The sequence below is a fragment of the Podarcis bocagei genome (assembly GCF_964188305.1).
Source record: "Podarcis bocagei genome assembly, chromosome: 16".
Classification (NCBI taxonomy): Eukaryota; Metazoa; Chordata; class Lepidosauria; order Squamata; family Lacertidae; genus Podarcis; species Podarcis bocagei.
The window spans coordinates 37,847,606-37,872,608 of NC_138142.1; the positions used below are offsets into that span (position 1 = coordinate 37,847,606).

The 25,003-nt window shown below is 46.7% G+C and overlaps 2 long non-coding RNA genes across 2 annotated transcripts; both read left to right on the plus strand.

Annotated features, from left to right (window-relative positions):
• Positions 1 to 460: 460 nt before the first annotated feature.
• On the plus strand, positions 461 to 2,123 carry LOC308575361. The gene is made up of 2 exons (XR_014002812.1): positions 461 to 528; positions 1,082 to 2,123. It is a non-coding gene; the product is annotated as an uncharacterized lncRNA (long non-coding RNA).
• Positions 2,124 to 16,162: 14,039 nt separating this feature from the next.
• LOC308575302 lies at positions 16,163 to 18,807 on the plus strand. Its single transcript, XR_014002746.1, has 2 exons — positions 16,163 to 16,226; positions 17,773 to 18,807. It is a non-coding gene; the product is annotated as an uncharacterized lncRNA (long non-coding RNA).
• Positions 18,808 to 25,003: the final 6,196 nt, after the last annotated feature.

A 25,003-nucleotide genomic window follows, 5' to 3' on the forward strand; every position in this document is an offset into this window, starting at 1 on the left:
GCACTACCAATTATTGGGAATGATGGGAGTTTTAGTTTCAAATCCTTTTTTTCTTTCATTTTATTCAGATTAGCTTGGTTTTTGTTGTATTATGTTGAAAAGTTTCAATAAAAATTCTTTAAAAAACAACACAAAATCAACAGCTCAAAATCCTATGCATGTTTTCTCACAAATAAGTCCCACTAAGACCCACAGTCGTCAGTGTGGGACATCAAGTCACTAGGCATGATACTAAAATATTAATGAAAATTCCCAGAGAGAAGACAGAGAGAACTTGAAAAGACGATCTGAGTAATTTATTGTAATAAGCTGAGGACAGGAGAGTCCTTGGCCCTGACACCACTGGGATTATTAAAGTAATTATGCACATGATGAAACCAGCAGATTTTGAGGGCGGATCTTGAGACCAAAGAGATGTCATTGAGCAGGGATGCCACAGACACAGTATAAAAGGCCCTCACCAGCCCAGAGTCCTCCAACAGCTTCACTGATCAGCTTCTCTTGCCTTTTCATTTCTCAAAGGAACAGGTAAGCTTCACTTGTCCAGGTCATCTTGGTAGCTTTGACCACTTCGAATTACAGGAGCTAAGATTTGGGTAGAATGTAAAGCAGCTCAGCAATGCAACCAATGAGCCAGCTCATGTTGGCTATGTTCTTTGGTTATGTTCCATGTGCCAAAGGCAGTGGTGCTTCTGAATAACACTGGAGTGGCAAGAAACTTCAGGAAGAGAGTTTGCTGTTGCATTCAGGTCCTGCTCGAGAGTTTCTCAAAGTCATCTGGCTGGCCACCGTGATGACAGGATGAAGGACTAGATGGGCCAGCAATATCTGAAGGACCACATCTTCTCCATACATTACTTATAGGAACTCTCACCTCTCTACATCGAAGGGTTGTCATCTCTGCTTTTAATAAAGTACTGATGTGTTTCTTCTTTTAGGATTATAAATGCACATTTTGATGACATTTAAACATATTTTCCGTATTGTGATGGTGGTGGGGCTACATATCTCCCCAAACTCCTGAACATTGCAGCACTTCTTGTCTACAATTTTGCTTCTGCTTCCTCTTATGCCCTTGCAGACTCATCTCCATCACTCAGCCATGGCAAACTGTGGACCATCCTGTGCTGTCCCATCCTGCGCTTCCACCCCAGTCATCGGTTTTGGATCAGCAGGTCTTGGTGGCCTTGGTGGCCTTGGTGGCCTTGGTGGCCTTGGTGGCCTTGGCCTTGGCAACACCTACGGCTATGGCTCTGGTGCCCTGGTTGGATCTGGCATCCCTTCTGCTAGTCTTGGTATTCTTTCTGGTGTCGCCCCTTCATGCATCAACCAGATCCCACCAGCAGAGGTCGTGATCCAGCCACCAGCCTGCATCATGACCATCCCAGGACCCATCCTCTCTGCTAGCTGTGAGCCAGTGGCCGTAGGAGGAAATGCTCCATGCTCCCCTGGTGGTTTGGGCAGTGGGTTCCTAGGAGCTGGTTCTCTTGGAGCCGGTGCTCTTGGAGCTGGTGGTCTTAGAGGATCTCGTTTTGGACTTGGGAGTCGCTATGGATTCGTTGGAGACAGAGGAAGCATCTGTTACAGCCCCTGCTAAATTCACATGGACTACCAACTAGCAAGAAGAAGACAGACCCAGATAAACAGCAGAATAGCTACACCTGAGTTTAGCTATGATGAGCACCCTAATCCTAGTCAGTCCCAATAGGAGCTGGGGGAATGTTCTTCATCCCTGGGAATCAGGCCCAGCTAGATCTTTCATGCATCTCTTTCTATCTAAACTTGCTCCACTGTGTCCCACTATTTATGTTCCTCTCTGATGTTTATTTATTTATTTGCCTATGGCTCTTCAAGGCATATGTTCCTATAGCAGAGGAAAGAGCACAGGAATTATTCTCTCTGTTGATGAAATTAGCACACTCATTTGCACCGGATCTTCTGGGTAACTGGGGACCTCCTGTAAAGGAGCGGAGCAATTATGTTCTTTAAATACATCGCCTCTCTCAGAAACAAATAAGCTGTTCAATCACATGAGCTTTTTGCATTTTGCCCTGTTCAAACCTGCTTGTTGTTCACTGAAATGCTGTCTTCTACATTCCTAATAAAATTTACACTGCATCATAGCACTGGTTTTTGGGTTTTCTTCTAAGATCATAGGGACTGGATTCAAACAACCCAGCATTCCAGCAGATATCAACGCTGGGACTCCCACTAGTGCTACAGGCCTTTCTCCATCTCCTGTGCCCACTCATAACTGCACATCCTTCATATCTTCTCTGGAGGGTCAGGAGAACCCCCATAATACCATGTGGAGGTTGGTGGAGAGTGTGGAATCATTCCAGGTAGCAAGTAGAAGTGTTTTTGCTGACAGAATGGTCAGAAGCACATGATACATGAACACCTCCCCTAGAGTTGGCTCCAATATTATTCAAGCCCATGAGAATGACGGTGTATGGCAGTTTTATGGTCAGAACTTTAAATGGGTATACTCTGAGTTTAAATTAGTTGGGTTTGACCCACGAATGGTCAGCTGGATTGCTGCTGTAGAACCACCAGCTGCTGCCTGGAGTAGCTTGGGAACATAAAAAGCAACATTAGGTATAAGAAATCATATAGAGTCAATGGTAAATATATACACAACAATATATGGTCCCATGAGTCTTTTTGGAGCCTAGGTATTGTCTTTCTAGATTGGCATAACATTGTACTAGTCCCCCCTCCCTCGCGCTCTTTTCCACAGCATCACTCACCTAAACTCCTATTATACCTTTCCAGAAAACATATGTTATTTAGTCGTATAGAACCTCAGTGTGAGTCTGTAGCATTTCACTACTTTGGACATAGTTTGCTAGAGCTATGCACACCTGTAAACCTATCTAATATATTAAATTATTGCTTAATGTGAGAAGAACCCCATTCTGGCTAATGGCTCATCTAGGCTGTCTTACAGATATTTGTTCTTGTTTAGTCATGTAGCTGCGTCCGACTCTTCATGACCCCATGGACCAGAGCACTCCAAGCACTCCTGTCTTCTACTGCCTCCTGCAATTTGGTCAAACTCATGCTGGTAGCTTCCAGAACACTGTCCAACCATCTTGTCCTCTGTTGTCCCCTTCTCCTTGTGCCCGCCATCTTTCCCAACATTCTATGAAGACTTGCAACACCTTCTAGAAATGACACCAAAGAAGGATGTTCTTCTCATTATAGGGGATTGGAATGCTAAAGTAGGGAGTCAAGAGATAAATGGAACAACTGGCAAGTTTGGCCTTGGAGTTCAAAACGAGGCAGGGCAAAGGCTTACAGATATAACAGTGTCCTATTAGATATTCCCCCAGAGGTCCACTGTTGAGGAATGAACTCAGCTCAATGGTTGCTTTTGCTCCTAAGGTCTTTACATTTGTAGAGACTTTAACAAAGAGCCTTATGATGGTGGGTGGAATACTTGGCATTTTTAGCACCTTCTCTTAAAAATTATGTTTGAGAACATAATACTGGCGTGAAATTGTAAAACCAATCACGTTAGTTAAAAAATACTGTGTTTTGGATCTTGCCAAGTGTTTAAAAAACATAAACAGCAGATGGTAAAAAGTACACAAGACTGTGGTCTTATATGATTTTCGCTTAACTGCTTCCAAACGTTTCCATGCTCATAAGGAATTTCAAACTATGATAATATCAAGTCAGTCTTTAAAGTAATTCATGTATGACTACAGGGTAACAATGAAGGGGACTTGGTAGGAATGGCAGAAAACAGCATGCAAGTTTGTTTCAGACATATTGCAGAATTTACCATGATTTTGACCTGGACAATAATCCTTTTCTTCTTAATTTCAGTGTTCAGATAGGCAATGCACATTAGGCGAAGGATCTGAGCATCTTCTTCCAAGTGACGTCAGCATGCCACAGGGCATACCAACGTCATGTATGCATGCCAGGGTGATGTTGGCATGCCCGGCCACCCAATGTTGCGGGGGCAAGGCAGTGCACCTGCCCATCACCATTTTCCCTAGGAAAAGAGCTCTACTTATATGACTCCACAAACCAGAGCTCTTAGAACCATCACTGTCAACTGTTGTGTGTGAAACATTCATACAGCCAGAAGACTTGGTTTTAATTGGTGACAGCTTTGCTAGGGCTCTGCCACCCGGACACTTGTCATAGCCAGCAGCTGCAACAGCAAATATAGAGTTTCCATTTCTGCATGGGATAGAGGCTGTCTTTGCCACCTTATGTTTGGCTCTTGTGTTTCGGTTCATTGCAATTGTTCACAATACTGCTGTAAGTGCTTTGGGTCACAAAGGCCAATGATGCAGGGAGTAGAGATGGAGAGGCAGCAAGGGTTGGTGATGTCTGTTGTTGTCTCATGAAAACATCTGCACTGAGGGGTTGCAGGGACAGTTTATAAAGGTTGTCAGCAGAGCCGACTGCTTTGTGAATTGGCACCAAGTCCCCCATAGCGTTGCTGGTGAATTGTTCTCTGTGGAGTATGGTGGTTATAGGGTTAACCTCCAGTGATGGCCTGGATATGGGGGGGGGCACCTGAGCCTCAAGCAACAGCAAAGGATCCAGGAGTAACTCCAAGCAATGAACCTGCTCCTTCAGAGGAAGTATAACTCCATCAAGAGCAGGCGATCTCCCACCCATCTGGTCTAGGGAACCACCCACTAACAGTGCCTCAGACATATCTGGATTGAGCTTCAGTTTGTTGGGTCTCATCCAGTCTATTACTGAAGGAAGACACTGGTCCAGCACTTCCACTGCCTCACCTGCAGGTGTAAAGGAGAAATAGAGCTGAGTGTCATCAGCATACTGCTGTACTCCAAACCTCTGGATAAACCCACCCAGCACTTTCATGTAGATGTTAAACAATGTGGGGGGGGGATAGGATTGAGCCTCGCAGAACCCCACACTGAAGGTTCCATGAGGCTGAGAAGCACTCCCCAAGCAACACCCTCTGGGAACAACTATCCAAGTAGGCCTGGAACCAGCACAAAGCGGTGTCACACACCCCTAGTTCAGAGAGTCGCTCCAGAAGGTTACCATGGTCGATGGTTTCGAAAGCTGCTGAGAGGTCGAGAAGTACTAACAGGGACATGTTTCCTTTCTCTCTCTCTCTTTTATCTTCCTGCCCAGTTGAGAAAACAGGGTCCAGATGCATTGGCCAGTGACATGTTGGGGCAAAACCATGGTTGTCATGGCAGCCATGAAGTCCTGAGCCATGCCAACCTGGGCATGGTTGTTATATAATAATAATAATAATAATAATAATAATAATAATAATAATAATAATAATTTATTATTTATTATTTATACCCCGCCCATCTGGCTGAGTTTCCCCAGCCACTCTGGGCGGCTCACAATCAGTGTTAAAAACAGTACAGCATTACATATTAAAAACTTCCCTGAACAGGGCTGCCTTAAGATGTCTTCTGAATCTCAGGTAATTATTCATCTCTTTGACATCTGCTGGGAGGGCGTTCCACAGGGCGGGCGCCACTGCCAAGAAGGCCCTCTGTCTGGTTCCCTGTAGCCTCACTTCTCACAATGAGGGAACCGCCAGAAGGCCCTCGGCACTGGATCTCAGTGTCTGGGCTGAACGATGGGGGTGGAGACGCTCCTTCAGGTATACAGGACCGAGGCCGTTTAGGGCTTTAAAGGTCAGCACCAACACTTTGAATTGTGCTCAGAAACGTACTGGGAGCCAATGCAGATCTCTCAGAACCGGTGTTATGTGGTCCCAGCGGCCACTCCCAGTCACCAGTCTAGCTGCCACATTCTGGATTAATTGCAGTTTCCGGGTCACCTTCAAAGGTAGCCCCACGTAGAGCGCATTGCAGTAGTCCAAGCGTGAGATAACTAGAGCATGCACCACTCTGGTGAGACAGTTCGTGGGCAGGTAGGGTCTTAGCCTGCGTACCAGGTGGAGCTGGTAGACAGCTGCCCTGGACACAGAGTTAACCTGCGCCTCCATGGACAGCTGTGAGTCCAAAATGACTCCCAGGCTGCGCACCTGGTCCTTCAGGGGCACAGTTACCCCATCCAAGACCAGGGAATCCCCCACACCAACCCGCTCCCTGTCCCCAAAAAACAGTACTTCTGTCTTGTCAGGATTCAACCTTAATCTGTTAGCCGCCATCCATCCTCCAACCGCCTCCAGGCACTCACACAGGACCTTCACCGCCTTCAGTGGTTCTGATTTAAAGGAGAGGTAGAGCTGGAAGTCCCCCAGAACCAGCAGTCTAGGCCTCCTCAACACTGCCTCCAAAACCAGCTCCATCAGATCAGGCAGGGAGACTGCTAGTCGGTGAGGTGGGCAGTAAATCAGCAGAATCCATAACATTTCTTGATTGCCCAATGCTAAGGACACATGCTCTGGATCTTACCCAAATTGAACAGAGAGCTGGGAGGGAGAGAGGAAGGGAAGAAGAGAATCTCTATAGACTACAGCAGCAACTCCCCCTCCTTGAGCGCCAAGTCTACCATGATACTACGCCGAATACCCACGTGGGCACAACAGGGTGAGACCAGATGCACCCAGTTCACCCAGGTCTTAGTGAAACAGCCCAGATTGGCTTTCTCATCCACAAGCCAGCCATAGATAAGGGTGGTCTTACCGTGAGCTGACCTAGTACATAGCAGCAGCAGCTGCAGACCCGAGGGCTGGCGGATAGGACCACCACAGTTCCCCAGGTTGGAGGAAGGGCTGGCACATGGCACAGGCAGTAACTTACACAGCCTGTGGCTTCTCCCACACCATACTTCCCCCAACACTGAGCCACTGCAAATCACTTTTCCTTTCTTTATCAATGGAATCTCTATGTGTGTGTTTTTATATTCTTTTTAAGTGATGCTTGTGAAGTGTGATTGAGACTGAACAGGTAGTGGAAGGGACTGTGTCGATCCAACTTCCCATGATTAAGTCTACTCTGAACCAAAGATCAACCAACTTTATTGATTAAATTCCAAAGGAAAGAGTGTGTCAAGTCTTCCAGCTCCCTCCTCAAGCACTGGGCACTTTTCTGGGAAGCAAATAGAACAGCCCTGACCATCTAGGAAGCAGTGAATGGGACCCTTAGAAGCTACATTGGAGCCAGGAAAGTCCTTGAGGGTGCCATTGCTCTGAGAAATGTACCCCACCTACGCCGTGTCATGTAAGGATTCTAGAAACTCCCTGAAAATGTGCCCCAATCCTGCAAAGAATGCTCCAGAGATGGAAGGCATTGATTGGAATCCAATCATCAGATGATTCTCTTCACAGTAAAGGTAAAGGTAAAGGTACCCCTGCCCGTACGGGCCAGTCTTGACAGACTCTAGGGTTGTGCGGTCATCTCACTCTAGAGGCTGGGAGCCAGCGCTGTCTGCAAACACTTCCGGGTCACGTGGCCAGCGTGACGAAGCTGCTCCGGCGAACCGGCACCAGAGCAGCACACGGAAACGCCGTTTACCTTCCCGCTATAAAGCGGTACCTATTTATCTACTTGCACTTAAGGGTGCATTCGAACTGCTAGGTGGGCAGGAGCTGGGACCGAACAACAGGAGCTCACCCCGCCGCAGGGATTCGAACTGCCGACCATGCGGCCGGCAAGTCCTAGCCGCTGAGGTTTTACCCACAGCGCCACCCGCGTCCCTCTCTTCACAGTAATCCATCTTTAAGGAAGAAAAGAGTGTAAATGCTAAAATAGAACAGGAGACCAGAGCTATGATGCAGGGTAAGTTTTATTTTGAATCCAGGGGTGGGGGAGAGATACATAATTGAACAAATTCTCAAGAAGTTGGTTATTTTTTGAAAAGGACAAATCTGAAGAAATAAACATAAATTGTCTCTGTATTGCAAATCTTGTCCCAGAATGAGATAAATTCTATTTGTGGGATTTATAAAACTTTTCCCACCTCTGCCATTTTCACAGCTGCACCAAACTGACTGGGCATTAATTCCAGGGGACAAGTCCATAGTTGTTGTTTTTTTCCTCTTTAGTCTGCTGGAGGAGTGCAGAAGAGCTGTACAGATAATAAATAAAAGCCAGGGGAGGGGAAAGCACATAAACAGTGGGATAGAGGGGGATTATGTTAAGATGAGAAATGGATGCATGAAAGATAGTTGTGGGTCTGATTTTCAGGCTTGCTTGGGGCCCCCATTGCCCAATGGCTTCATCAGGAATTGAGGATGCTCAGCATATCTTAAAGCCAGGCTTGAACGTTTTGCAGTCGATATTCTTTCCCCTAATAAACCTTCCATGTTAACTTAGCAGGGGCGGTAACAGATGCTTCCTCTGTCTCCAACGAATCCATAGCCACTCCCAAGTCCAAAACGAGATCCTCTAAAACCACCAGCTCCAAGAGCACCGGCTCCAAGAGAACCGGCTCCTAGGAACCCACTGCCCAAACCACCAGGGGAGCATGGAGCATTTCCTCCTACGGCCACTGGCTCACAGCTAGCAGAGAGGATGGGTCCTGGGATGGTCACGATGCAGGCTGGTGGCTGGATCACGACCTCTGCTGGTGGGATCTGGTTGATGCATGAAGGGGCGACACCAGAAAGAATACCAAGACTAGCAGAAGGGATGCCGGATCCAACTAGGGCGCCGGAGCCATAGCCGTAGGTGTCGCCAAGGCCAAGGCCACCAAGGCCACCAATGCCTCCAAGACCTGCTGATCCAAAACCGACGACTGGGGTGGAGGCACAAGATGGGACAGCACAGGATGGTCCACAGTTTGCCATGGCTGAGTGATGGAGGTGAGTCTACAAGGACACAGGAAGGAGCAGAAAGATAGACAAGTGTTTTAGTGTTCTGGGGCCAATGGGAGATATTTAGCCTCACCTTTACAATGCAAGAAATCTGTTTAAATTTTATCACAATGTGTATTCATAATACTAAAAGAAGATTTACATTTTATTGTGCCTTAAAGCGTATCTGGGATGCGGGTGGCGCTGTGGTCCAAACCACTGAGCCTAGGGTATGCCGATCAGAAGGTCAGCGGTTCAAATCCCTGCGATGGGGTGAGCTCCTGTTGCTCGGTTCCTGCTCCTGCCCACCTAGCAGTTCGAAAGCATGTCAAAGTGCAAGTAGATAAATAGGTACCATTCTGGCAGGAAGGTAAACAGTGTTTCTGTGCGCTGCTCTGGTTCGCCAGAAGCAGCTTATTCAGGCTGGCCACATGACCCGGAAGCTGTACCCTGGCTCCCTTGGCCAGTAAAGCGAGATGAGCGCCGCAACCCCAGAGTCGTCCGTGACTGGACCTAACGGCCGGGGGTCCCTTTACTTTTAAAGCAGGGATGGGGACCATCCTATGTACAAATATCCAAGTACTGTACCTCTAATTCAAGTTTGGAGATCCTGCAGTCCTCCAGATGTTGTGAACCACTCCTCCCCATCTTCCCTAATCACTGTTCCTACCAGAATAGTGCTGGTATGACTGGTGAGACTTGGAGGCTGATGGGTATCTGGTGTCAGGCAGATGCCAGCAACTCCCACAGCCAGTTGCCCAGGAAGGTTCAAAGACAAGGAATGTTTCTTACCATCCGCTTTTTATTCAGTATTCACAGAGAGTCTTTGGAACCCAGCCTCTTGGATAATGGTGATCTCCAGAGTGAATCTCCACCCTCTCTCCTGTCTCTCCTGCTTCCTCATTCTTTACCTCTACATCTGCTCCCTTGTGCCCTCTGCCTTTGAGCTCTTTGCTTTCTTACTTTCAAGGCTCGCCGCGCTCAAGAAGGGGTGGTGGTCTGGGATGCTTTCTAAATACATGGTGTCCACCAGCTGTCACAAACCCCACCCGGTGCTTCCTCTTCCTCCTCCCCCCATTATTTCCCAGCTTTTCCTCTCATCTTCCTCTGTGCTGTGACCTCCCTCAAACCCCTCTCTGAACTGTCTTCCTCTTCTCTGGAAGGGTTAGGCTGGGGAGGCGGTCTCCACCATTCCTCCTCTCCCCAGTCCCTGACATCTAGAGAGTCACAGGTTTTGTGTCCCTAGTTGCAGTGCTATGGTGCAGAGCAGGCAATTCCCAAAGCTTGCAGAAGAACAAGAAGCCCTGCTGGATGAGACTAAAGGTCCATTTCATCCAGTATCTTTTTTGCATGGTGGCAGACACGTATCCCTGGAGTCCAAGGAAATCCAGACTGGACAACTGGCAGTGATGGATGTGTAGAGAAAGAGCCTGATCAGGAGCGTCAGCCTGGTGACATTATACCAGGGATGGGGAAGTTGTGGTTGTTCAGAAATTCCTAGACTACAGCTCCTTTCAGCCCTTATCCTCAGCCCTGCTTGCTGGGGCTGATGGGAATTTCAGTCCAACAACATTTGGGTGGCCATTGTGTCCCCATCCGCAGCTCACCCAAGCATCTAGCCAACAGCTAATAAACCTCTTAATGTTTAGATTCGCCTTCCCTTTTGTGAGGGACGCACATTCTGTACTTGAACCGGCTCTAAGATTCACCATGCTATCCATATTTTAAAGGGGGGGGGGGAAACCCAGAGGAAAGGAAACAGGAAGACAAAGATACATTGAAAAGGCAAGTAATGTTCTCTCAAACCCTTCTGGAGTCAGCCCTCTTACCTGCTTTTCCAAGCAAAAGGAAGCTGAGAGATGTCTGAAGCTCTGGTGGAACTGATGGAAAAGCTCTCCATGCCATGGGCTTATATACTCTAAGCCTCACAGGCCTGTGGTTTTGGGACACAGGATCTTTCCCCTCCTGCCCAAAGTCTTAATTAGCTGCCAACAAATTGCCTCATCAGCATCACACACCAAATTGCTTTAATAATAGCCATAAAGAGCATGAACAAATTGTATTTAATGAAGCTGTTGCTGGATTCTCACAATAACTGCACTGCACATTCCAACATGCTGATCTCCCTTCTCCCCCTCTGGGATAATGTTCCACCAACTTCATTTTACATCAAAGGTGAAAAGGGAAGCTTTGCAAAGAGGCCTCATGTGGAGGCATCACTTGATACATGCCATTGATCGTCATAACCCAAGAGCCCTGGGCCAAAGACACATAATCAATCCTTCATCCAGGTCTCATACTAGCTAATGGATTAACAACACAGGTCACTTCCTGGTTCACATGGAGAAGCCTCCTAAAACACAACGTACATCAGGAGACTTACTGTAGTTTGGTCAGAATCGAGGATACACTTCCAGAGCTAACATGAAATACATTACCCCTGGTCAGGGCTGTCTTAAGCATATCCGGCGTCGTGGTACACTGCTCCCTCTGGTGCCCCCCCCATTTCCCAGAGTTTTTTAGGGAGGACGGTGCTGCCGGCAGGTCTGGAGGAGGTGGGCAGCGGCTGGAGGGCAGCTTCTCCAGTGGGGAAGAGGTGGAGGCTGGACGTGGCACCTCCCGGCTCAGTTGGCAGCTTCATGCCACGGTGGCCACAGCTGTTGGAGACTCTGGGTGCGGCACTGCTTAGGCGCAACATGGCGGAGGCTGGTGAGCATGGCGAGCTGATGCCAGCAGGCACCACATCCAGCCTCTGTCTCTTCCTTGGTGCCCTCCAGAACTTGGCAACCTGGTGCCCCACACCACTAGCCTCTATGGGCAAGATACCTCTGGTAAATGAGCCACCACAGTCGCTAGAGGACTATGAAACTTTCTGTCCCAGGCTTTAGATGGTGGTTCCAGTCCTACTTGGATCGCCGTTCCCAGAGGGTGTTGCTTGGAGAGTGCTTCTCAGCCCTGGGGAACCTTCAGTGTGGGGTTCTGTGAGGCTCAATCCTATCCCCCATGTTGTCTAACATCTACATGAAACTACTGGGTGGGATTATCTGGAGGTTTGGAGTATGCTGTCAGCAGTATGCTGATGATGCTCAGCTCTATTTCTCCTTTGCATATGCAGGTGAGGCAGTGGAAGTGCTGGACCAGTGTCTTGCTTCAGTAATGGTCTGGATGAGACCCAACAAACTGAAGCTCAATCCAGATAACACTGAGGCAGTGTTAGTGGGTGGTTCCCTAGACCAGATGGGTGGGAGATCGCCCGCTCATGATGGGATTACTGCTTCTGAAGGAATAGGTTGGTAGCTTGGGGTTACTCCTGGATCTTTTGCTGTCGCTCAAGGCTCAGCTGGCCATCAGCTTCGGCTGGTGGTCCAGCTGTGCCCCTATCTGGACAGGGATAGCCTAACTACTGTTTTCTATACAGTGGTACCTCTGGTTACATACTTAATTCGTTCCGGAGGTCCGTTCTTAACCTGAAGCTGTTTTTAACCTGAAGCACCACTTTAGCTAATGGGGCCTCCCACTCTCGCTGCGCTGCCGGAGCACGATTTCTGTTTTCATCCTGAAGCAAAGTTCTTAACCCGAGGTACTATTTCTGGGTTAGCGGAGTCTGTAACCTGAAGCATATCTAACCCAAGGTACCACTGTACTCTGGTAACCTCAAGGTTAGATTACTGCAGTGCATTATGCTTGGGCTGCGTCTGAAGATGGTTCGGAAACTTCAGCTAGTGCAGAATTCAGCAAATAGGCTGCTCACTGGAGCAAGACGGTTTGAGCCTATTGCACCGATCCTGGTCTGACTGCACTGGCTACCAATTCGTTTCTGGGTCCAATTCAAAGCGGTTTTGATGTATAAAGCCTTAAACAGCTCAGGACCGCAATACCTCAAGGACCGCCTCTTTCCGTATGAACCTACCCGGACCCTGAGGTCATCTTCTGAGGCCCTTCTTCGTGTGTCTCCTCCTTGAGAGGTCTGGAGTGTGGCAGCACAAGAACGGGGCCTTCTCTGCAGTGGCTCCCCGTCTGTGGAATGCTGTCCCCAGGGAAGTTCGCCTGGAGCCTTCATTATCCACCTTAGGCGCCAGGCAAAAATGTTCCTTTTTAACCAGGCCTTTGGTTGATTTCATTAACACCCTCTGCTCTTTTAAAATGTGTTTCTTTTTGGGAGGGAGTTGGTATTGGGTTGTTGCTTTTATTTTGATTATATATATATATTGTGGTTTTTACGTTGATCTTTTCTGTGTATCACCCTGAGACCTCTAGGTATAGGCCGGTATATGAATTCAATAAATAATAATAATAATAATAATGGGTAAAAGGTAAAAGGCAGCTTCTAAGGCCCAGAATGTTTGTTAAACCCCATTTATAAATAGGCATTTTTGACAGGTTTCCGTCCACCAGTGGTCTTTTTAAGGCCCACTTTTATAACTGATGGGAAGTGGGAATGATCTAGCCATCTCTGCATCTGGCTAAGAATCCTTTACCCTTCTTTGGGGTTTCCTGAAACAACAAATCAAACAAACAAACACAGGATATTTGCTTCCTCAGAAGCTTGGCATTTTTCGGAGCCATTTTCCAAGATCAAAGTGCCCATCAAAGCAGACGTCTTCTGAGATGTTCATGCCAAGAACCAAATGCCAACCTGGAATTTAATAAGAACATGTCTGCCAGCCTCAGCTCATGTTATGGACTCCCAGGCTGACACTTCCACCAGCCTTTCTGGTGACAGGACAGATATTACCATATTATATAGATTTACTTTAGCAAACCACAAAATAAAGGCCTAATTTCCTGGAAGAGTCCTTGTAGCATATTTGTAGAGTTTAATTAACACTTGGATTAGTGTCTCCAACCAATGACTTATTTACCCCCCTTCTTTGAAGAAAGCGACGTATTCATTTGTGTACAGCTCTGTTTGAAAAAAGAAGGTGACTAGAATATTATTATAAAAAAGAAATAATTTCAAAAACGAGATTCTTGAACTGGGGGAAAGTGCAGAAAGCAGGCGACCAAAATGATCAGGGGACTGCAACAACTCCCTTTACTGGGAACATTTGTATTGCTTGCTACTTTTTAGTTTAGAAAAACTAAAAGTGAATAAAAGGAGAGGGGGCAGACGGGAAATGAGTGAAATGACACGTGGTGTTGAGAGAATGTATTGAGAGACATCTTTCTCCCTGGCCAAATTACAGTGGTACCTCAGGTTACATACGCTTCAGGTTACAGACTCCGCTAACCCAGAAATAGTGCTTCAGGTTAAAAACTTTGCTTCAGGATAAGAACAGAAATCGGGCTCTGGCGGTGCGGCGGCATCAGGAGGTCCCATTAGCTAAAGTGGTGCTTCAAGTTAAGAACAATTTCAGGTTAAGTACGGACCTCCGGAACAAATTAAGTACTTAACCTGAGGTACCACTGTAATGTCATGTCATACCTTGGGTTGAATGTGCTTCAGGTTGAGCGCTTTCAGGTTGCGCTCTGTGGCAACCCAGAAGTAAAGGAGCACGCTACTTCTGGGTTTTGCCGCTCGTGCATGCGCAGACACTCAAAATGATGTCACGTGCATGCGCAGAAGCGGCAAAACGTGACCCGCGCACACGCAGAGGCGTTGTCGCGTCTTATGTTCTCTTCAGGATGTGAATGGGGGCTCCGGAATGGATCCCGTTCGCATCCCGAGGTACCACTGTATTTAAAGCTCTATGATATCACTTTAAACAGACATGACAATTCTGTTTAAAAGCAAAGAATTCTGGGAGCTGTAGTTTGTTTAAGGTTGTTAGGCTGAATGTTGTTAGGAGACCCCTTCCATTCCCCTCACAATTCTACAATTCCCAGTGCTAACTGTGCAGAGGGATTTATTGCAAATTGTAGCTCTCTGGCCTTTGAGATGTAGTCCTACACTGGCCCCAAGGAAAGCCATCTAGATTAGGAGTCAAAATGCAGGCTCATACGCCTGCCCCCTGCAAGTGTCCCTATTTTTCAGGGACAGTCCCAGAATTGCAAAAGCCATCTCGGCTTCTGATTAGATCCCAGAATGTCCTTATTTTCTCTGCCAAGCTTGGACAGGAGGATGAACCAGTGCTTGTTCCGAGTAGGGGCAATGGCAGTGGTGACTGTGAGGGAGCACCCTATTGCCTGTTTGTGGCTGCTGCTGCTGGCGGCCTCTTCACTTGAGCAACTCGTAGTGGCTATTGGGAAGTGGGTGTCAGGCGTGGAGAACCCTCTCTTCCCTTCGGTAACATCACAGGCAAGAACAACAAGCACTTTATATTTTACAGTCCTTTTTGTTCAGTCCTATAGGTAAAGGTAAAGGGACCCCTGACCATTAGGTCCAGTCGAAGACGACTCTGGGGTTGTGGCGCTCATGTTGCATTATTGGCCGAGGGAGCTGGCGTACAGCTTCAGGGTCATGTGGCCAGCATGACTAAGCCGCTTCTGGCAAACCAGAGCAGCGTACGGAAACGCTGTTTACCTTCCTGCCAGAGCGGTACCTATTTATCTACTTGTACTTTGACATGCTTTTGAACTGCTAGGTTGGCAGGAGCAGGGACTGAGCAATGGGAGCTCACCCCGTCTTGGTATGAGCTTTCGTGTGCATGCACACTTCTTCAGAATCTGAAGAAGTGATCTGAAGAATCTTCAGTATCTGAAGAATCTTCTTCAGTATCTGAAGAAGTGTGCATGCACACGAAAGCTCATACCAAGAACTAACTTAGTTGGTCTTTAAGGTGCTACTGGAAGGAATTTTATTTTTTTTATATTTTGACTATGGCAGACCAACACGGCTACCGATCTGTAACTGAGAGGAGATATGATAGCCATCTTCAAATATCTCAAGGGCTGTCACATGGAAGAGAGAACAAACTTGTTTTCTCCTGCTCTGGAGGGTGGGACTCGAATCAATGGCCTCAAGTTACAAGAAAGGAGATTCTGACTAAACATATGGAAAAACTTTCTGACAGCAATAGCTGTTCAACAGTGGAACCATCTCTCTTGGGAGGTTGTGGGTTCTCCTTCCTTGGAGGTTTTCAAGCAGATGTTGGATGGCCATCTGTCATGGATGCTTTAGCTGAGATTCCTGCATTGCAGGGGTTGGACTAGATGACCCTTGGGGATCCCTTTCAACTATGATTCTAAGACCTGGAGTCCAGCCACATTCTGGAGGGCCACACCAGTTTCCCATTTTGGGGATAACAGAAGTAAGGGGGTTCTGCAAATTTAATGAAAATTCTCACAGAGCGAAACAGAGAACATGAAAATGCAATCTGGGTGATTCATTGTAATAAGCTGAGGAGAGCATAATACTTGGCCCTGACATCACTGGAATTATTAAAGTAATTTTGCACATGATAGAATCAGCAGTTCTTGAGGGTGGAACTTGAGAACAAAGTGATGTCACTGGGCTGTCAAGGATGCCACTGACACAGTATAAAAAGCCCTCATCCATCCAGAGTCCTCCAACAGCTTCACTGGTCAGCTTCTCCTGCCTTTCCATTCCTCAAAGGAACAGGTAAGCTTGGCTTGCCCAAGTCATCTTGGTAGCTTTAACCACTTTAAATTCCAGGAGCTTAATTTGGGTAGAGTGTGAAGCAGTTCAGCAATGCAACCAATGAGCCAGGCCATGTTGACCATGTTCATTGGCTATGTTCTATCTCCACTGTTAGAGGAGTAGTACTTCCAAATGCCAATGACCAGAAGCAACGGGAGGGAAGTGTTGTGGATGCTCTTAGACCCTACTTGAAGGTTTCCAAAAGGCATCTGGTTCAACACTGTGATAATAGGGTGAAGGACTGATTCAGCTGACATTTACTATGTTCACATGTGGACTACAGCTTCCATCAGCCCTGGCCATTGGCCATTATGGGTGTGGATGATAGGAGCTGGAGTTCACAAAGTCTATTGAACTGCAGCTTGCATCATTCCTGACCAATGGCCATGCAGACAGGAATCCAGCAAACTCTGGAGGGGACAACATTGAATTTGGGGGTGCCTTAGTCTTCCTTGCCTTGGAAGCTGCTTATGCTTTAGCCCGGAGAATGCAAACAATTGATTATGAGCAGGGGGTTGGACTCGATGGCCCTTGTGGTCTCTTCCAACTCTATGATTCTATGATTCTATGACTTCACTAGCAGTGATGTAAAAAATATTTAGGGCATTTCTGTACTAGCTAGGACAGCCTTGGTCAACCTGAAACTCTCCAAATTGTAATACTTAGAGTAGAAGGAGGAGAGCTGTGGGCTTCCAGATACCCATCAGCCTCCAGCTCTCAAGCTCATATTTTCTATCAGCCTCCAACTCTCATCAGCACCACTCAGCAAGGCCAGCAAAAAGGGATGAATGCAAGCAGCAGTTCAGCAACAGATCAACTTAGGGACATTCTCACCTCTGTAAAGGTGCCAACCACCATTTTATGGCACTAAAAAGCACATGATTTTTTACACTGTAATGGTGGGGGGGGGGGGAGGTGAGGCTAAATATCTCCTGTCACCCTGGAACACTGCAGCTCTTCTTGCCTTCAATATTGTTTATGCTCCTTCCTGCGTCCTTCCAGACCTTCCATGGCTACTAGGCATGACACCTTTGCTGTGCCTCCATGGCCAAATGCAGTAATGCTTCTGAATAGCGGAGGGGGTGTGTGCTCTTCTGCTTGTTGTTCTACTTACAAAGCTCCCATTGCCACATCAGGAAGACCACAGTGAGAAGATAATGCTAGACTAGATGGGCCATTGGGTAACCTAACTTAGGCCAGTGTGGTGCAGTGGTTAAGAGCGGTAGTCTTGTAATCTGGGGAACCGGGTTCGCTTCCCCGCTCCTCCACATGCAGCTGCTGGGTGACCTTGCGCTAGTCACACTTCTCTGAAGTCTCTCAGCCCCACTCACCTCACAGAGTTTTTTTTGTCAGGGAGGAAGGGAAAGGAGAATGTTAGCCGCTTTGAGACTCCTTAAAGGGAGTGAAAGGTGGGATATCAAATCCAAACTCTTCTTCTTCTTCTTCTAATGCATTGTAGCACTCCTTACCTATAATAATCTTTCTGCTCCCTCCTGTGTCCTTGCAGACTCATCTCCATCACTCAGCCATGGCAAACTGTGGACCATCCTGTGCTGTCCCATCTTGTGCCTCCACCCCAGTCGTCGGTTTTGGATCAGCAGGTCTTGGAGGCCTTGGTGGCCTTGGTGGCCTTGGCCTTGGCGACACCTACGGCTATGGCTCCGGTGCCCTGGTGGGATCCGGCATCCCTTCTGCTAGTCTTGGTATTCTTTCTGGTGTCGCCCCTTCATGCATCAACCAGATCCCACCAGCAGAGGTCGTGATCCAGCCACCAGCCTGCATCGTGACCATCCCAGGACCCATCCTCTCTGCCAGCTGTGAGCCAGTGGCCGTAGGAGGAAATGCTCCATGCTCCCCTGGTGGTTTGGGCAGTGGGTTCCTAGGAGCCAGTTCTCTTGGAGCCGGTGCTCTTGGAGCCGGTGGTCTTAGAGGATCTCGTTTTGGACTTGGGAGCCGCTATGGATTCGTTGGAGACAGAGGAAGCATCTGTTACCGCCCCTGCTAAGTAAATATGGAAGGTTTATTAGGGAAAAGAATATCCACTGCAAAGCATTCAAGCCTGGCTTTAAGATATGCTGAGCATCCTCAATTCCTGATGAAGCCACTGGGCGTTGGGGGCACCCAGCAAGCCTGAAAATCAGACCCCCAACTATCTTTCATGCATCCATTTCTCATCTTAACATAATCCCCCTCTATCCCACTATTTATGTGCTTTCCCCTCCCCTGGCTTTTATTTATTATCTGTACAGCTCTTCTGCACTCCTTCAGCAGACTAAAGAGCAAAAAAACAACAACTATGGACTTGTCCCCTGGAATTAATGCCCAGTCAGTTTGGTACATCTGTGAAAATGGCGGGGAGAGTTTTTATAATTGCCAACAATATAACTGATCTCTTTCTGGGAAGGGATTTGTAATCCAGAAACGATTCATGTATATTTCTTCAGATTTGTCCTTTTCAAAAATATCCAACTTCTTGAGCGTTTGTATTTGTTCACTCAAATATCTTTTCCCCGTTCCTAATACAACTTACTCTGCATCATAACTCTGGTCTCCTGTTCTTCTTTGGCATTTAGACACTTTTCTTCCCTTAAACATGATTTACTGTGGAGGGTACCCTTTGATGAATGTTGACCTATATTGGTAGCGACCTAAATTGTTGGGAACAATGCACCCTTGAGAACTTTCCTGGCACCCATAAAGTTTATATAATTCTCTTCACTACCCCCCTTGTAGTGGTCTGTGTTGTTACCCTTTTCCCCCTGGAAAAGTACAATAGTATCTTGCGTTAAGAACTTAATTCGTTATGGTGGTCCGTTCTTAACCTGAAACTGTTCTTAACCTGAGGTACCACTTTAGCTAATAGGGCCTTCCGCTGCCACCGTTCCGCCGCCACACAATTTCTGTTCTCATCCTGAAGCAAAGTTCTTAACCCGAGGTACTATTTCTGGGTTAGTGGAGTCTCTGTAACCTGAAGCGTCTGTGACCAGAGGAGGCACTGTACATATAGCTGAAGGAGGAAGTTGGAAGTTGGAAGTTGGAAGTTGTTGGAAGTTGGAAGTTGGAAGTTGGAAGAGTGAGCTTTCCCCACTCATCCTTTCCAGCTCCATGTGCTTCACAAGACTGAGATTAATGCATTTGGGTCTGAATTTATCCAGATCTCATAGAAGCATGAAGTGTTGACTCCCTCCCCGGCCCCCTCTTCTTTGGGAGGGAATGATTTCATGGAGAGTGGGGGGAAGTAACCAGATTTAGTGGCACCCACAGCACTTATACAAAAATCAAAATGTGCCCAGCAGCATAAAATAGTTGGTGGTCCCTGCAAAGTGACTGGAGTTGGGGGTGCGGGCTCTAGCAAAACAGCATACATTTTAAGAAAATCCAACACCAAAAAAAGCCCTCTGCGGTTCCATACTTCCTTCAGTTGTGACCCAATTGCACCTAAGGCAAACCTGGAAGTCAATTGGAAGGTTATTTCATGTACAGAACATCTAAATGCAAGGAGATAAAACTGGTTGCATATTTGCATGTGGCAGGAAGGGGTGATTGTTGTCCCTGTCAGGAGTTCAGCCTACACTCGAGTAGGACCCTGGCAAAGAGACATGCCTGGCTGGCATGTTCCCTCCCTCCTAATTGATCGTTCGGGAGCTTCAGAAGCTTTCTTCAGCCCAAACATCTCAACGACCAATACCAACCGACACCAGCACACTTAGGGATCCACAGAGTTTGTGCATCATGAGCGTGACAGTCCTCAGCGACTCAGCATTTTGGCTAATCTACATTATTTACATATAAACACACATGGAGCATTGCAACATGGCTCCCTCTCTCTCTAGCATTCGACAGCAAAGAGAAAAAGAACAAAGGACAATAGTCGCACTTCACAGAACACAATAACACAAACATCCTGTCTCTGTCACTTCCCACTCTGTGCAGTCAAAACACATACCGTCATGTTATAGACAAAAACCCCATGACTGCAAGCACGGAGTAGGAATTCTAACAGTCCCATGTGGTGAGAAGCATCACTGTAACTTCTAAGTATGGCATCCAGAATGGCTAAATACTGCTTTGTGTGGAAAAGCAGTATCATTACAGCTTCTCAGCGAAGGATCTCCTGAACCAACTGAGTCCAGTCTGGCCTTGGGCTTCTGCTGGACAGGAAGGGTCTACAAGAGCATTTCTTGGGTCCTTTCCTTGAGCAGCAAGGCCTCCCTGAGCTCCAGAACATAGTTATCTGCCTTCCGCTGAGCCATATTGTTGGTCCAGCTAGCTCAGGGTCATTTACACACAGCGCAATGTTGAACTACGAAGCTCACTCCCACAGGAGGCAGGGATGGCCACCAACTTGGATGTCTTTGAAAGAGGAGTAGACAAATTCATGGAGGAAAGGACTATCAATGTGATAAAGGAAAATCCTGGGGATTTACTCCACTGCCCAGCTCGTCGGGGTGCTTCTCCCTGTGGGTCTCTCCGGTTAGCAAAAGAAGGAGTTTCCAGCCAAGTGAAAGAAGCAAACAGCGGTCAGTAGACCTGATCTTCATTTGTTGCAACAAGATTCAAACACACAAAGAGTAGGAACCCTGAGCATGGGGTTGCGTGGACTTTTAAGACCTCTCCCCATTTCCCACAATACATTTTTCAACAGCATCATCAATACATCACAAATATGTCACGAAGTAGGTGTGTTTGGCATGTAGAAACGTGAGCCCACCCCTGTCAATAACCCCAGTTCCTGAAACCTTTTAACTACCCTCTTCCCCAAAGAACAATAAGAATATTTACAAATCCCCCTAGCTACAAGGCTTTCTCCTTTGAAAGTACAGTAGTACCTCTGGTTAAGAACTTAATTCATTCTGGAGCTCTGTTCTTTTTTTAATAATATTTTTATTGCATTTTTCCAGATACAACTGAATCAGATATACAAAGAAATAACAGAAAAGAAAAAAGAAAAAGAAAAAGAAGATCATCTTTCCAAAACATTTTTCCATAACCAACCGGACTTCCCCACGTCTCCCTCACCATGCATTCTTTACAATAAAGATATCAGCAAATTATAACCTTGTTTCATGTATTCTTTTGTTCTTTCAAATAAATATATTTTGGGTTTAAAATACTTATTATCAATTTATTTTAAAAACAAATATAATAATGTTTTAAACATTAGTCCTTTCATTAATATAACTTAAATTCCCATAACATCGTATCTTATTGCTGAAGCTGGATTTTCCAAATCATGCAAATTCTTAACATTCATATAACTTGTAAAATTTTTGTAGATAGTCCTTAAATTTTTTCCAATCCTCCTCCATTGTTTCTTCTCCCAAATCTCGGATTCTGCCAGTCATTTCAGCCAGTTCCATATAGTCCATCAATTGCGTCTGCCATTCTTCCAGTGTGGGTAGATCTTGTGTCTTCCAATATTTTGCGATGAGAATCCTTGCTGCTGTAGTTGCGTCATTCTGGAGCTCTGTTCTTAACCTGAAACCGTTCTTAACCTGAGGTTCCACTTTAGCTAGTGGGGCCTCCCACCGCCGTCGCATGATTTCTCTTCTCATCCTGGGGCAAAGTTCTTAACCCGAGGTACTACTTCTGGGTTAGCGGAGTCTGTAGCCTGAAGTGTTTGTAACCTGAGGTACCACTGTATCAGGATTCAACCACCATCCCAATGGATTTCTGTCTGGTGCATGTGCTGCCCTTGATTGCCTCCTGCCTCCTATTGTGTGGCTAAGTTCACACCTTGTGGAGGAGCAAGTATTATGTGACCTTATGCTTAAGTGCAGCGGTTCTCAACCTGTGGCTCCCCAGATATTGTTGGACTACAACTCCCATCATCCCTGAGCTCTGGCCTTGCTAGCTAGGGGTGATGGGAGTTGTAGTTTAACAACATCTGGGGACCCACAGGTTGAGAAAGGCTAGCTTAATGGATTATGGAGGCAGGGGGAGCCCTGGATTCCCCTCTTCCAGAGGAGTCACTAGCTGCCTGAACCAAGGAAATCCATCAAACCATTGAATTTTGGCGATTATTTTGAGTCTATATTGGATAGCCAGAGGAAACAGTATGATCAACAGTATCTGCTTATTGCTACAATTTTATAGACTGCTTTTCTGAGCCTCTTTGCTGTTGTGTATGTACGGTGCCTGTGTCAACAGTCATTGTCCTGGCCTTAGTTAGAGGCTGTGGTGGGGACTTGGGATTTTGGGGGAGTCGTTTAAATGCCCCCCCCCATTCCTGGTTTTAACAAATGGCTACTAGCTATAATACTAGCTCCCCCTCCATGGCTGTAGGTGGTAATGCTTATGAATGGACTTAATTTAAACTGATAACTTCCAGCATATGGTTAGTGGAGTCCCCACGTCCCTCCTGGGCAGGCAAAACTATGAATCAAGTGTGGGAGAGTTTACTTTTGAATTGCCTCTTGATTTCCAGTGGGCATGCCCAAGGTCCTTGTGCAAATAATCAGATCCTGCCCTATTTAGTTTTCATTGTTTTGCTTCTACACATTTCGTTATGATACAGCTGCTATACAGAGCCAGGGTGGTGTAGTGGTTAAGAGTGGTAGACCCGTAAAGCAGGATATCAAATCCAAACACCACCACCACCTCCTCCTCCTCCTCCTCTTCTTCTTCTTCTTCTTCTTCTTCTTCTTCTTCTTCTTCTTCTTCTTCTTCTTCTCCTCTATCTGTATGTCACTCCCTCGTGTGGCTCACCTCTGAACTGCAGGTGCCTGTTTCTCATTGAAGTAACACCAGGGCTTGGACTGGTTCCACCAGTTGAATGATCCAAGACAGGAAGGAGTACAGGAGGACTCCCTATACCAAGTAAGCTTTGCTCTATATAGAAGAACTTTAGACCAGTTATCTTATTTCAATAGCATGAGTCTGCAGTTTGCACAGGGTGAAGATAGGAGGGAGAAGAATAAGTGTATGGTGGTGTCAAATACAGGTTACGGTGAGGCTAGCAGTTGGGGTGATGTGAGAAATGAAAAATGGGGGCGTGGAAATGATAAGGCCTCTTTTATATCAGGGTAGGTAACTTTTTTGGTCCAGCTGACATTTGGTCCTTTGCTGTCATTCAAGGTTCAGGTGGCCTCAATGACCCTGAGTGCCTTCCATCAGCTTCGACTGGACAGGGATAGCCTAACTACTGTTGTCTATGCTCTGGTAACCTCAAGGTTAGATTACTACAATGCATCATACGTAGGGCTGCCTCTGAAGACGGTTTGGAAACTTCAGCTAGTGCAGAATTCAGTGGCTGGGTTGCTTACCGGAGCAAGATGCTTTGAGCATATTGCACTGATCCTGGTCCAACTGCACTGGCTACCAATTAGTTTCTGGCCCTAATTCGAAGTGTTGGTTTTTGACCTATAAAGCCTTAAACGGCTCAGGACCACAATACCTCAAGCACCGCCTCTTTCCGTATGAACCTACCCGGACCCTGAGATCATCCTCTGAGGCCCTTCTTTGTGTGCCTCCATCTCGAGAGGTCCAGAGGGCAGCAACTCAAGAACGGGGCCTTCTCTGCAGTGGCTCCCTGCCTGTGGAATGCTCTCCCCAGGGAAGTTTGCCTGGCGCCCTCATTATACACCTTCAGGCACCAGGCAAAAACATTCCTTTTTAACCAGGCCTTTGGTTGACTTGGTTGACAATCTATACCCTTTTAAAACATGGCTCCTTTTTGGGGGGGGTGTTATTGGGTTATTGTATTTTGAAATTATATATTGTGGAGTTTGGAACTGACAGGGTTAAAACTCTGTGGTGTCCTGTATCTGGGAGGAGCCTGACACAGGGAAGTGCGTCAGAGTCTGTGTCTGTGTCAGTGTTCAGAAGTGCTTTCGATTCTGACTGAGAGACGCAGCTCAGGCTGCAGAGAGGCTGCGTGTGTGCTTTGAGCACAGAGGTGCCGGAAAGTTCTGATGGATTTATTGCTCTGTAAATAAACGCTTCTAGAGATAAGAACTGGACTGTCTTTGGACTTGATTTATCCCTCATCTCACACGGACGCAGGACCGCTGCTACTCTGCATTTTCTGCCCAGGTCAGCCTCAAGCCCCACAGCAGAGCTGCACAGGGGAAGCGCTGACTGGACGGCAGGATTAATTTCCCCAAATATATTGTGATCTTTTCTGTGAACTACCCTGAGACCTCCAGGTATAGAACACTATATAAACTCAATCAATAAATAAATAAATAAATAAAAATCTTATGTAATAGAGTGTTGGACTATGACCCGGGAGACCATGGTTCGAATTCCCACTCAGCCAGGAAGCTTACTGGATGACCGTGGGGCAGTCACCATCTCTTAGCCTAACCTACCTCATAGGGTTGTTGTGAGGATGAGATGGGGAGGAGGAGGACCATGGACACCACTTTGGGATATTTGGAAGATAAAAGTGTTATAGAAAGATAATAAATAAATGAAACAATAAATAAATAAATCTTTATCTGGACTAGATGGTGAATCACAAAATAACAACCGCACCATGGAAGAAGGGATGAGTGAAGATCTAAATCTGGAACAAGGGGAAATAAATCATCAGCATCTGCTGCCCCTGTGGATCCTGCCACCTGAGGTCATTGCTTCACCTTGCCTCATGCGTGGGCCGGTCCTGGTGAATTGGTTCCACCCGAGGTGGACAGCACATTCATTGCTGAAAGACAGGAAAAATATATCACAAAAGAAGCATGTCTGTGTGGTTGCATGCAACAACATGCTATGCATAGGGAGGTGTGCATTTCATT